This window comes from Protomyctophum bolini (genome assembly GCF_963924005.1).
Source record: "Protomyctophum bolini genome assembly, chromosome: 12".
Lineage (NCBI taxonomy): Eukaryota > Metazoa > Chordata > Actinopteri > Myctophiformes > Myctophidae > Protomyctophum > Protomyctophum bolini.
In genome coordinates, this window is record NC_137873.1 from 15,820,059 (window position 1) to 15,835,648 (window position 15,590).

General features: G+C 41.9%; 1 protein-coding gene across 1 annotated transcript in view; it reads right to left on the reverse strand.

Moving 5' to 3' along the window:
- LOC308326097 (tripartite motif-containing protein 16-like) overlaps positions 1-15,590 on the reverse strand; it is a gene marked incomplete at both ends in the record, with an annotated part of 42,515 nt that overhangs the window by 25,615 nt on the left and 1,310 nt on the right. The gene's annotated exons all lie outside the window — the stretch shown is intronic.

A 15,590-nucleotide genomic window follows, 5' to 3' on the forward strand; every position in this document is an offset into this window, starting at 1 on the left:
CCAAATCCCTTTTTGGCCAAAAAGTACAGTTTATACGTGTGGTGGGGGGCTCAGAGTGCTTCCACTAAGGAAAGTAGTCTTTCTATTGACACAACCCGCCTTTGTTTTGGTGAGTAGCAAAAACGTTCTTTTTATTTACACTAAAGAGTAGAGGCTGGTCTGCATTCATGCGAGCGGCGGAAGTTGATAGTAACATAGCTAAGGCCTATAGAGCGTCACAGTCCCGTCCCCTTTCATGACAACGCCAGGCCCAGGAAATGAATCCCAATGCATTTTTCCCATACATTTCAAAACTAATCACGACAGCACACACAATATTGTGTTTGTTATGGTTTGTCACGACAAGAGTTGGCTTTGTCCGCGGCGTAAACGTCTTTAAATAAATACTTTCTGATAAGTCTATGAGGAAAATGAACGGGGATTTATTTTCCGGGTCTCTCGAGGGGGCGCAACTGCGACGCTCTATAACAACGCTGTTCCGGTTCTGTGACCCACGGTGGTAACGGAAAAGATGTCGGACTTCGTTGCTCGATTGTAATGGGTTTTGAGCTTGAATTTAGCCGTTTCCACCGTTTTCATGTCACGTTTTCATTGTCTGCACCCAAACAGTCATTTTAAAATGACTAAGAGCAAGGGAGAGACAGGGATTGATTAAGAGGAAAAGGCTGAAAACGAGACACTAGAAGAAAAGAAAATAAGTCATGATTCGATACGTTTGACATTGTGCCAATAAACAGTGTTGAAATTAAAGCCGGCCCACTACTACACCATTTTTGTCCAGGAGTATCCATTGACCCGAGGGGTTAGTCAAGCATGTATTGATCTGCTAATTGGTAAACAAAAGAGCAGAGCTCATTAATAATGCATGTGTTTTGAGCGTGGATGGAGAGGCAGGCAGGGAAACTGATCCTAGAGCTATAAACGGACTCCTGCACGCACGGCTGTAACCTTCACTCTCTGATCTCAGCTCTGTAGCACACACACACACACACACACACACACACACACACACACACACACACACACACACACTCGTAAATATGTGTGAGGGCATCAACATTTTATGAGTTTTACAAGTATTAATGCCATTTCTTTTTTGGTTTTCTGTTAAGGTGGGGGAAATTTCACTGAAAATGGCAAATCCACACTAAAACATAATCATCAGGTCTTATTGTTATATAAGGAGGAAGAAGTTTTTAAAATAGTGTACAGTATTTGTTAAAATGTCGTTTTTGTGTGGGCACCCCCACCAGTTAATTTAGTATGCCTGGTTTGCCTGGTGGGTGGTGATGGGTGGTGATCCACCTGAACTTAAGCCCACAGCTGTAGTTGTATGATAAAGGGGGTAGAGTTATGGGACGGGCTGATAATGTGATGTCACTATATTACTGTTTTTTTCATTGGCACGTTTACTGTCAAGGGTCCAGCCTCCAGGAAGAAACCCTAAATAAAAAGGGAATACATCATTGCACATAAAAACAACTCCAGGGTGTCTAATGAAGTACTGTCACCTCATAGAAACTGAATATTTACACATTAAATAAATTACTTTAATGGCACTTGATTGAAATGACGGCCTTCCTGCCCGGGCAATCCTATTTGAATTGGGGACCCCCCCCCACTGACCAGCACTTTTGTGCTTGTCAGTTTAGGCATTACATTTTGTTTGATTCCATTCTACAGATAAATAATTGTGAAAATGGCCAGGGAGTGTGTGCAGTTTCACATTGATCGGGCCAATAGTGCCAGAGATTAGCTGTCCACAGACGGACAGGCGGACGGATGAGGGGGAAATCATAGTCCCAGCCACGCCTTCGGCCTGGCGGAGACGATAAATATACTTTTTAAAATCAACACTTTTGGATTGCATCTAAGGATGCAAATGGGAAGACTAAGAAGTTATGCAATATTATTTTACATTAGTTTAATTTATCTTGATCTCTCATGCAAAAGTACATAACTTGTCATTATTGTAATTGTGATTTGGTGGCTTTCTTCAACAACATTGTTTACATCAATGTGTTTGGCTGGGGACCCCCGGAAATGTCTCAAAATGTACCATATTGAAAGCCAATTGTAATGGAATCTGAAAGGTCTGACCTATACCGTGCATCTTAATCACATAACTGACAATTTGCGTCAATGTGTATACTGTACTAGCAAAAAGTGGGATTTGCAAAATATTAAAAAATCACACAATTGCAGGACTATCTTCTTGACAGGCAGACATGGCCTTGCCTATACAGGTATCATGATCCAAATAATCCAAGGAATATACCCTACCATAACCGCACACGGAAGCCACGGGTGAGTCTTAACCAGCCACGTATGTCGGAGCCACAGGTGAGTCTTAACCGGCCATGTGTGTCAGACTACTGGTATGTCGGACTAATTGTATGCTTGCATATATGCACACCTCACTTTACAACGTTCTGATCACTGTGTTCACTAATAGCACTTTGTCCTCCCTGTAGTGCTGATGTATGCTGCTGCGTGATCTACTCTACAGTGGACACTCTCCTCACCTGGCTGTCACTCAACTGAGGCTGCCGCCGCCCTGTCCCAGCTGTAGCTCATGCATGATTAGGGCCAGAGTATGAAGTGGAGTGTTTGTCAGTTTCAGTAGATCCCCAGCACCCAAGCAGAGAACACCATGCTGCCATTATGCCTTATGTTTTTGTTATGTTTTTCTCTCTTTCTTCTTTTCAGTTAAGGTGGGCTAGTCGTAAGTATGATTTTGGGTATTTTCTTTTCTGGTTGGTTTAGTTTCATATTAGGTTTTGGTAGTTTATGGGAGTCTGGTGACTCCGACATGCACATAGTGCGTAGCTCCCCTCTTTTTTTTTGTTTGGCCAGTACATCCTTTCCTTTGTTTTGTTAGGGCTTTAGTTAAGTCATGTTTTTTGTTGATTGTACAGTTGTACAGCCAAAAGACACTGTGTGATGATTTATGAATAAAATGTACTTTTGACCTGACTTTTGTCCTGTTATTATGTTATGGTCCTTGGTTTTCGAGCCAATTTTAAAGGTCAGTAACAGGGTTGAAAGTCTCTGCATTAGGCTACCTAGGCTACTATAATAAGATTGATTGTAACAAGTCCTACTCCTATTTAGTATTTATACCATAATCGCAAGGAAATTGATTGCTTCAACCATTACCAGATATCTAGAATAAGCCCATATGGCATGTACTAAGACACACTAATTTGATCGGTTTTGTATTTCTATATATATATCTATCTCTATAATGGATTTCCAGCTGCAAAATGAACTGGTCCTGCCTGCGCTGTGCAGCATGCGCACATTGACGTGAGTTGTGCGAGCCAAAGGGAGATTACGCTGACTGACAAAACGGTTACAATTCAGAAGCACTTTTTAGACAACTCAACAAATAACACTTACACGTGTGTGTAAATCTGACATTAGTAGATTATGTTTTCTTGGACTTGCATTTTGGCATACGTACTATAATTTAATATGGGATTTTGACAGATCGGCAACGTCAGCAAATCTTATAGCGGAGCGCCGCTCCAGACTACTTTCACCACTGGCCACTGTTTCTACAGCAACCACACTAATAAAACATCTGCCAGCATGAGACCAATTTGGGATGGGGGTTCTTTCTTGACCTACTGGGAGTTTGGGTTTAAGATGACATGCTGACCAATCCAGCGGTGTCCGAGGTCTGCTCACGGACAGACGGACTCATACAACCGCAAAGACAATTGCCTGCCTTCGCCCATTCTAATTCTGGATTAATGTGAAACCAAACCAGATCTACTTGAGGTCACATAACTCAACCGAGGATCCTGCCCGACTCCAGCATAGAGGGGCTGGGTGAATGTGGTCTGGACTCTGTGGAGGAGAGTCATGGTGTCACAGACCTAATGTAGAAGGACAGAGTACCTGCACTGTGATCCAGGTACACTCCTACTCTGGAGGACACACGGCCTGGGATTTGAGTAATGTCTCGGTGTCTGACTGCAAAATTTGAATTACAACACTTTATAATCCAAGATGTATCATTGGCTCCGAATAAGCTTTGTTTTAGGCCTGTCCTGCTGATATCTTTATATGAGACAGCTATATTAACAAGGAATCCACTCCACTCTAGCTCTCAGTAACAGCGTCCAGTCAGACCCTCTCTACACAGAACCTGAAACCATTGTCTGAATCTCTCTGGGTGATGCTGTCTGATGGCGTCAAATTGGTATGTGTGGTAGCTGGTTGTTACTTTTCTGTTCCCTTTAGACAGAGACAGGTCTATGTGTGCTGTGTTTGGGTCCAGTGTGATTAGACATAAATATTGTAAGAACTCATCTCTGGTCTTGGGTTCTGAGTTTCTCTGCCTCTTTAAGAATATTCTCTATAGTTGTCCCCTTATCTTTGACACAGCCACAGTCACATCTTCAATGTAGCGCAGAGGACAGACATTGCTGCTGACTGCGTGTGTATATTCACTGAAACTTGAGAGGGAAGTGTAATGTTGTAGAAAATGGATGTCATCGTCTGTATGCGAGAGCAGCTCCAGCTCAGCATGTCTGATAGTGAGGCTGGAGGTGAGCGTCACAGTAAGAGATCATACACTGAAGACATGCCTTCACAGATTTCCGTTTCCTCCCAGTGCAGGAATCGCAAGCCACATCGCCGGGTCCAGCGTAGCAGAGATCAGGAGGACTGCCAGTCGACTAACGGCTAATTTATTCATATAAATTTATGACCATACACATCCTTAGTCGGGGACAGGCCTAGTTGTGTGGTAACTTTTTATATGAACTGCACATCATCATACATACATACTGCGACTCTTTAAAAAATGTTTTCCTATGCTATGTCTTTAGTTTAAGCTTTATGTTGCACTTCAAGTGACTGAGGGGAAACTGTATTGTATGTACTGTACGTACGTACATGGGGAAAATAAATAAAGTGATTCTGATTCTAATGGGGTACCAGAGTGGGTAGCAGTGGAAGAAGGGTTAGGTACATTTGGGGGGTAATTGGGTGATTTAACATTGAGTTGATGAGGAACGGACCAAGACCCCATTTCCCTATAACAAAATCCGGGATCCCATCACCTTGATAAGAACATGGATTAATGGGAGTGATATGTCTTTGAATGTGTTGGGTTGGCGGCCCTGTGGAGGTTGTGAGTTTTTGCTCCTACAATTATTTGACAAGTTCAGGTAGTACTAGTACTGTAGTTACTTTGCAGATTTAGACTATTATTAAAATACATAGGCCTACATTATCCACTTAAACCTTATTATACACCATAGTTTCAAGGAAGCAATCTGATTGGTTGAAATGGCCATCTACCCGTGCTTAAACAAGCAAGATGGGACACTTAAACAAAAATCAGCTGTGCTAACATAAAAACAGCAGCTTGCATGGGATATTTGCCGTTGTGGTGGCTAAATTTGTCAATAAGATTTTCTATTGAATATCTTAGTTACAATGACATTGAGTTGACATGTTATCTATGGGTATCTGTTGTATAATCACAACAATATTATATATAATTATAATAATCGAGGGTGTGCTTTAATGAGATCATTGGAACTTCTGTGTTGCTCCAAGGACGAGGCTTTAGCCGAGTTCCGTACATTTTCTGCCAATAATCAAGGTAAAGCGCACACCCTCGTGTAATATTGCTTAATTGTCTTGTGAGACAGAAAGGCGATCTACAAGCTTCAACTTGGTTGTTTTGAGAATGTGAGCCATGGGTAACACTAACAAAGAAATATTAAATTATGATTTTTAAATCCTTTATTTCATACTGCACATCGTGCTTGCTAGCAGAGATAAACCACTTCACACACCAAATGAACTCGCTCTGTTTCCAAAATCAGAGTCTCTATGGATTACAATGCTGGAAATAGACACTATGACATCATTATCGTGAACGAGCAGGTACAATATAGTCGGGCTCAAGGGCACTTTGACAGGTCACATGACTGGGATGGCCAATGAGTGTATTCCCTTCCCGTTTGTTTACCCATGTGACCATCTGCCCGTGTGTATACATGTGCCTGGACGGGATTCAGCAGGACAGGTTCAATTCCCTGACCCCATCCACATATATATATATATATATATATATATATATGTATATATATGTATATATATACACACACACACACACACACACACACACACACACACACACACACACACACAGAAGATTATAGATATATGCACGCACGCAGGCTTGCAGATTTCTTCTGGCAGGACAGCTCCATGGGAGGGTTGCATGTGATGTTTTTTGGGGACACATTTGACTCCAGAGGAGAGTATGGTGTGTCTTCAGCAGACAGGCAGACAGACAGTTTAGGCAGGGGACCACTTCAACCCCAATGCAAGCAAGTTGACATTTAGTTGACAAACACTTATGGATATTTGGAAATGGGTCATTGTGTGTGTGTGGGTTGGTGCGCTGTGGGTGGGTGCTCCGCGCTCGGCACTGCTCGCATCTCTCGCACTCACGCACACACACGCTGCCATTCTGCAGCACTGCCTAAGGGTTAACGTGGTGATTCTGATAACATCAAATAATTTAGCCGTGGAAGCAGGGCTTCTAAAAGTGGGTCCATGGTTTCCTCAGAATACTTTGATATTTGGAATCTATCTTTCTATCATCATTTCACTTCAGTTTAACCACTTAGACCTGAGTTAAACTGTACTTGGTGCTTTCTTTTTCAGCCTACATTACACAGTCTCTTCACCAAAAATAGAACAAGCTCACAACACGTAAACTAAAAAACATCCCTAGCCCTGTAACACCCAGCGTTGCAATACTACATATTTTATAAAAAAAATATATATGTTCTTTTTTCACCTAAACGTCATCATTGATGTTCATTTCAATGCCATTAGTCATGATATTTGCATATAAATAACCCCCACAGAGGCTGAAATTAACACAAATTAAAAATCTCTGGACTGGCAATTTTGAACCTATGACCATTTGACCTTTAACCCTGATAAAAGTTAGTAAAATAACTGTAATATTGTGATCATTAGAATGTCTAGAACATGTTTTATTCATTATTGTGAAAGATATCCCCCGAATGTAATGTGTATTATTATTTTAATAATTATTATAAATGTGCATAAAACTTTTTACATTTCCCCTGATAAGTCCTAGTAGTAAAAAGTAGTAGTAAGGTTGAAATCAGTTTTTTGCAAGTATAAATGAATCTAACTAGCTAATCTAATCAAAACTAGGGAGACACAATCCGCTGCTCCAGAACTACTTTGCCGGTACTGGGCAGGCCATCCGGCAGGGGGACCGGACGGGACTATAGGCACTGTGGGTTGACTCCTGGCCGGACACCTCATAAGTGTTATGACTAATCTCCGGCACTGTTAACCCGGTCGGTGCCAAATTTTGCATGCACACTCCCTGGATGCCAACAATGAACCTCTGCCCCAAATCTTCCAGAACGGCCTGCTATAGCACCACCAGGAGGCCTCCAGATTCTGTCCAAAAATCCCACAAATCGTTACACAGTATCTCTATAGTCATGTGTTCAAGACGGATCTGTCCGAAATTTCATATTCCACCCTAATTGGCTAACATTGGCTTTGGAACAAAATGCCTCAAATCATCCAATTTCCATCCAAGGCGAGAAGAAATGGCACCCTTTTCACATTGGCCTATAGCGCCACCAGGAAGCCACAACCTGACCTGTTGAACACCTGTGCCCCGAGGGGCACTTTATCTACTTTTCAGTCTGTCTAATGGAAACTGATATTCTCGCCAGCTTTCCTCATGACGTAGGCTACTGTATCTTTGGGGGAAATATTTACATATTTATGTACTGTTAAATGCATATGATGCAGCTTGTCCTGTGTTTACACAACAAAACAATGAATATATGATATTCTACCCATCATCTAGTTCTGAGTCCCCAGATGATATTTTTAATGCTGAAATAATAATAATGACCAGTAAGACGCCCTGAGGGCACGCATCCACCTGGGTGACGGCAGACTGATGGCGCTTTCGCATGCGGTGTCAGATCAACATATGGAATGAATTCTGTACTGGCTGTGCCTTAAAAAGCATTGCCCATTCAAAGAATCATTTGCCTGGAGGCACTCCACAGGGCCAACAGTCATCAATCTCTCCAAGACGAGCTGTCCACGGGCCCACCGTCACCATGCAGCGACATCTGTCAATCTCCAAGACGAGCCGTGTGTCACAGTGTCCTTGAGGAAGCATCCCCTGCATGCGTCACACACTTTAAACCAGTGGGTTTAAAACGTCTATGCATCATCAGGTCACCTCGTAAATAACCTGTTTCATCCACAGCACCCCTGAATGGCATTGTTTACCTTATAGCACCTTTTAGCCTGTTCTCTGGCTGTAGAGCCCTTGGAAGGTGTGTATCAGTGGGTCGGGACCCATTTGTGGGTAACGGCCCCGGGCCAACTTTTATGCGTTCATGGGTTTAATTTTAACCTTTAACCTGTAAAAATACATTGAGACCGCGTCTCTTTTACAAGTGGGAACTGGCCAAGAGACATAAATAAAATTACACAATATATAAACAGAAATAATAAATATATAGACATGAACATATAGGCTATTACATATCCAAATGTGCAGCTGTTGGACTGTACATTCCTCAAGCGAACTTTCAATGCCAATTTTAGTCTGGACTGTATCCGGGGGCTCAATAAACCAAGTCGTCACTAAATAAAAACGTCTGGGTTTCCGAGGCAAACTCGTCAAATGTCAGTCTTCTGCTGCTGCTGGGGCAGTTGCAGGGATGTAGTGGACGTGGTCCTTTTCATTGTAGGTTTTAGCCTAGCAGCACATTGTGTAAACACAATGCATGCACTCTCTCTGCCTGACAGAATCTCTTGAAATCGCGCGCCTGCTGCTCGCCTCTGGAATATACCATTTGTTGAGAGATAAGGGAAATACATGTTGTAGGCAATATAATGATACCTTGTGAAAACGATAATTTTGTTAACATTTGCATTTGTAGCTATTTTACTGTTACAAACAGAATAATCAACACAGATCGACATAGAGACATTAATGGATTTATTTTTTCAAAGTCAAATACATTTTCCCCCTGGAGCCAAGGTATGGCATCTGCCATAGCCTGCCAGATCCTTAGATATAGACAGTTATGCAAACTGCGTTCACTTCATGGGGCCAGTCCAATGGCGGCTCTCCTACATACTGTAGACTTCTATTGGTAAATGGTGACAACCAACTAGGACAAGTCCTGGACCGGAGGTAGGCAGAAATGCATTGGACCCAGGCAACAGCCCAGCTTTAATGATCTTAGATCCCTTTATTTTAGATTGTATTGTAGTAATAGTACAACATAAACATTAAAGAGACTTTAGTTGTTACTGTACAATACTTTAAAACAGTTGACATGACTCATGTTGCACACATGCTTAAAATGGCCCTTATTTGCACCGCCCTCGTTGAAAACAATGTATTTCCAACTTCCAGCTTGTCTCAGTCATCAATATGAAATTTGGGTAACACTTACTATGCATCCCATCTTTATAACATGTTATCGGCGTTGTCGACCAGATCGCTGGAGAACCAGGGATTTGACCTATTCTTAATTCTGACCTTTTTCAGGGGGGCATTTTTCAAGAAAAAAACGAAAAGCATCGTCCACAGACGGAATAAGAGAGATACGTGACCAAGTGTTTGAAGCAGCGCCTGATAATATTCAGTCAAGTCAGACCCTTAGATCTGGGCAGTTTGTTACTTCTGAAACAGGCAATGGCACAGTGGTCACTTAGGTCATTTGCAAACACACCAACAGAGACATATTTGTGTACAACATTTTTTAGAATGATGTCAATCAAAGTCTGGTATAAACAGCTATAAATAATTTAGATTAGGTTCAGAATTTAGGTCACCCAAAATGACCTGTTCCGTATGGGAATATTTAGAAATTAAATCTATTAGATTTGCCAAGGTACAGTATGCAGCTATGGCTGAAGGATGTCTATAACAACAGATAATAGTTAGCGGGGAATTAGCCACCATTATCCCTGCAACCTGTTTGAGATGTAAAGGGCCAGCTCTAAACAGATTAAAACCAGGAACCTGCACATTATCCGGAGTGGTTGGTTTTAACCATGTCTCAGTTTGGCAGTGCTAAACCAAGTACTGAGAATGTCACGCTTGGGCACCAAGCTCCTAGCGTTAAAATGAAGGAAACCCAAGCCGTTTCTACAACTAAAATCATGAGTAGACAAGACAGTAAAATGAGGAGTAGAAAAGACAGGCAGATTAGGGTTGAAACAGGGGATGGATTTATGTGAACATTTCCTGAGATAAAGATCAGTAATATCAACAGCCTAGTTATAAATCTTTTGAACATCCGTTTAGAAACATGTATTTTAGTGGTGGAGGAGGAAAACCCTTTGCACTGGGTACCATGCTGACGACCAAAAGTCCAACATGATTAAAACACACGGGAGGACTCGTTTCAGGCAATCCAGATGTTGTGGTCCCCGTGGCTGAAAGGCTTGGGTAAAACTCCCATTTATTTTCCTACATTTAAACATATACTATATAAGAATGTTATACATTTTAAAACAAACAAATCTAAGAATAAATTCTGTAGAGTGTAGTGAAAGTATGAAGCGAAGATTCTGTCTATCTATCTATCTATCTATCTATCTATCTATCTATCTATCTATTTCAATGAATGAAACCTTATTTTAACCAATGCATTTGATAGTATGTTAACACATTTATATTATATAATAACTAGTGTGGATGTAGTTGGTCTCATACTGTATACTCTTGAGACAATTACACCCAGGTAGGACACCTGCTGGTGGGCAAGTAGTACTGCCTGAAGTAGCTCTCTCTCTCACTCTCTCCCTCTCCCCCCATATCGTTGCACGCAAGCCCAGGGCTCTGGCAGAGAGCTATGATGACACATCACATCATGGAGAATGATGCATGATATAAGAGATACAATTAGGGTAGTGTATCTCCACCAGGGAGAGAGGTGTGTGTGTGTGTGTGTGTGTGTGTGTGTGGGGGGGGGGGGGCAAATATGTTTAGGGATAAGGGGTAACGGGTGGTGCAAGATATATAGTGCATAAAGCAGACCTTCTGGACAGAGCCATAGAGTATAGACAGAGTTGTGACATTGAGGGGGCACAAAACAGCCCAGTCACGTGGTTCATGTACTCACGCGAGCCCATAGACTCCAATGCATTCCGTAAACTTCCAGCGACCCTATTCGCCAATAGAAGTCAATGTAGAAGAGCCGCCATTGGAGTTGTCGTAACTAGCCTACACAGGTCTCAGTAATGGCTGCGCCCAGGGCACACCTCTGTGGATTTGTCGATACTCCATCAGTTCTCTTTGTTGTCGTCTCTATTGTAAATAATGCCCTTTCAAACGGTAGATCAACCACCCACGCTGCTCTGTTCAGCGAGGCCTCCGTCGATCACACCTCGATTCAGCCGCTATAAACATTAGAAAAGCCAAAGGCTGGAGATGTGGGCAGTCTTTGATCTGCGTGAACGCGTAGCGTCTTTTTGTTTTTGTCAAATATGTTTTTATTGAACAGATTATAAATTGCGTAGCGTCTTTTGAAGATGAGACGTGGAGCACCCTCCAGGCATCGGCCTCTATGGCTGGAAACATACTCACCGTCGACCTGCCATGCTTTCACATCATCGTGCTTCGATTATTGCAACTCCTTGTAGCCTACTCTGAGCTCAGAAAGACACCACCTTCAAATGGTCCAAACCTTATGTGGAGATATGTGCAAAACTGTTACTTTTCAGGATACAAATTGAAAAATAGCAAAAGTGTCGGCAAGCTCAAAACGTCCCGCCGTGTTTCAAGCTTGTGGGTCTGCATTTTGATGCTTTTGTGTGACGCTATAGTACAATCAAGTATATGGCATTCATTTACCAAAGAGATTTCCGTCCGATATTGCTATTGGAAAGCAGGCAGGCAGGCGGATGGATGGACGGAAGCATATTGGTTTCAAACCAAACACTATAACTATAAAGATATCTATAGTCATACGGATAGCAGAGTTGACAATGCGGTGAATGATATTAGTTATGAATTCGTACAGTTCCATTAGTTATATCACTTGGTGAGAACGGCTCCGCCTCGGCCTGGTGAAGATATAAAGTTGAATTACCCCCCCCCCCCCCCCTTCCTCCTCCTCCCTGTTAATTTCAGAAATAGGATATATATCTTTGTTGTCACTGTTTAGCAGCTGTCAGTCATTTGACAGGATGGCTCTCTGTGGATGCCAAAGCTCTTAATCAGGGTTAAGTCCTCTCTGTGTGTGTGTGTGTGTGTGTGTGTGTGTGTGTGTGTGCGTGCGTGCGGCCGTGCGTGTGCGTGCGTGCATGCTTGTGTGCACACAAAGAGTCTGAATGTACGAACATTCCTGTGTCAAACCTTCCATGTTTCAACTCTGAAAATCCTGAAACCTTTGCACATCTCTCTCTGCTATAATACACCAGATGTTGTCAATGAAGGAAACAGATCAGTTTCCATTTTTGAAGTGGCCTGCACCTTTGATTCTATAGCTTAGAGTTTACGGTGCAGATTGGGGTCCCAGAGATGAAACAATGGTATGAAATAGGGCTCTGTGACATTTTAGAATTACTGTCCTGCAGTGTGAAGAATTTAAGGGGGAATTCCCCCACCAAAAATAAATTAACCTGTGAAGCATCTATGTTGGAATGGGGTCAGGGCTAGATAGATTAGATGTTCCTAAATAATGGAGCAGGGGCCAATGTGGGCGTAAAGAAACATCCCACTAGTTTTTTATGAAAATAATAATGAAAAATGAAAACATTAAAATAGCTATATATTTATAATAAATAAAAATGAATGAATGAATGAATTAAATTATATCTTAAAAATCACACCCGTGTGAAGTGAAGGGCGCTCTATCATACATCATCTTGACATAAAATAGACACTATCGGCTATATCTTGCGCCACCACCACACTTTTTACTACTTTAAAACATTTTAAAATAGTTCAAATAGCTGATCTACAAGCTCACAAAGTGTCGATATAGATTGGCTAGTTTAACTATTTTAGAATGTTTTAAAAATAGTAAAATCACACCCGTGTGAACTGAGTGGTGCACCACTCAAGAATTGTAGAGCCTACACCATGATGTAAAATGTTCCATTCATTGTCAATGAGAATTTATTTTGTGTAGGACAAAGTCCATCAATAAAACAATCACACCTGTGTGAAATGAGGGGCGCTCTTATCATCATACATCATCTCATTCCTGCCTCACTTTTCCGTCCTCACATTTGTCTTCAATGTTCTTCAATGTGCTGGGCATAGGACAGGAGGGATAGCACCCCTCCTATATAAATAATTAAGAAATTGCTAGAAGCTTACAATGTGTCACATCACAAATCATTGTAAGCCTGTATGTAGATTGTGAGCATGTCAGCTGTTTGAATTATTGTGTGAGCTCATTATTTTTTAAATAGCGCTTAGGTGATTATAATTCCTAATATTAATGAGGTAAGTTTGGGTCCCGGGGGAGATGCCAGATCTCTCTTTTGGGTCACAAGCTGAAAGTCTGGAAAAATTGCCATCTGGTCTGATGCTCGTTTAATTATTCTTTATAGTCTGGTGTATGTGTTGTCATGTATGTCTTGTTTTGTCATGTCTATAGAAAACCCAATAAAAATGAATATAACAAAAAAACTAAGTGGGTCTGCGTTAATATGCTGACGGGTCACTGTTCCGACGGTCAATGGCTCATGGGCTGGGGCAAAGATGAACCATTTACAGACCGTAGGCTACAACAATGGAAATATTATAATGTCTGTTGTCTTGTAGAATAAAGAATTGCTTTCCATGGGCATAAGTTCACCCTCATGAGAACAATAATGGGAACGAATTGACATAGAACAAACTTTAATAGTTTGGCCCAGGCTTTTGCTGTTATGTGTTGTTTTTATGTGTTTTGTTTTCTTTAAGTCATTCATGATGTTAACGTGTCTTATTGTGAATTTTGTCTTAAATAAAAAACATTTTATAACAAACAAAAAAATAGTTTGGCCCAGCTGCATCTGCTGCATGTCGAGTTCAACGCAGTGATGGCGTGGAACACATCAGACAAGAAAAAAAAAGATACAGGTATAGCTGACACAATGGACCCCGCCCGTAGGAAAGTCCGTCGGAACTATGGGTGGACCCCCAACAAAGTACTGTATAATGTGTGAAATAGTTAGTATGAAGCAGACAAGCTGTGCCATGCTCTGTCCTAGAATGTGCCAGGCCGGGGCCTGCCACCCTCATGTTCTCACCTGCCTGCTCCGTTGTGTTTCCCAGCCCCAGTCCTACCTGAGAGACAGTTCACTCCAGGGAGCACAGCAGTGAACATTTACTCTTAAGTCTTAATGTGGACTTGAGTATTGCTGTGTGGTGTGTGCTTAACGTGTTCTATCATCGTGTCACTACTGCACTACCTAGGTTTGCCTGCTTTTGCCCTGTCAGGCGTTTTCCTGTTTTGTAGTTTCTACTGAAGTAAAGTTTCTGTTCAAACTAGATAAAGTGCCCCTTGGGGCACAGGTCTCCACCAGGGCAGGTCAGGTTGTGGCCTCCTGGTGGCGCTATAATAGGCCAATGTGAAAAGGATGCCATTTCTTCTTACACGTCTTGGATGCAATTGGATGATTTGAGGCATTTTGTTCCAAAAATGTGTTTTGCAAAAACCCACCTCAGCCTAGTAGGAAAGTTTGTGAAAGACAAAATGGGCCAATCCTGCAAACTTTGAAAGCCAATGTTGGCCAATTAGGATGGAATATGAAATATCGGACAGATCCGGCTTGAACACGAGAGTAAGGATTTGCGGGATTTTTGGACAAAATCCGGAGTAATATAAAAATAAATGTTTTTCAAAAGTCCGCCTCCTGGTGGCCCTATAACAGGCAGTTCTGGAAAAGGGGGTGTGTGTGCAAAATTCGGCATCGACCGGGTTAACTGTGCCAGAGATTACTGTAGCTGTACATAGACGGACGGACACACACACGGACGGAGTGCAAAACATACTCTCTCCCCATGCATTCGTCCTGGTGGAGACAACAACTCCCGCTGTCCGGTTCCCTGCACCTTTTCCTACTGCTATTCCTATATGGTACACAAATCTGATGTCAGATCTCGTGAATGTCCTATGTTTACTGTCACTAGATCTCGCAAGTGTGTTGCTGGGACAGAGAAAGGTTGCAATTGTGTCCATGGGGATGAACATCAAGCAACCTAGTGCTACAGAAACAGGAGATAGGCTGCCTTATGGGCCAGTGGGCCACATCGCTCTGCTTATTAAATGGAATGAAATTTATGTAAGGGCGAATGTATTTCTTAAACTCCCAACTATTTGAGTCATGTCTAAGCGTCCTTGAGTTCCATTAAACAAATAAATTAAATATCTAAAAAAGATGCACTTTTATCGGTCCATTGTTTCAAAGTTAGCCCTGGGACACAGACAAACAGGGGCGAAAACATCTCACCCTTTGTCTAGGATCTGAGAGAGATAATAATTATGAAGACATTTCTCTAATCTCAATTAGACCAGACT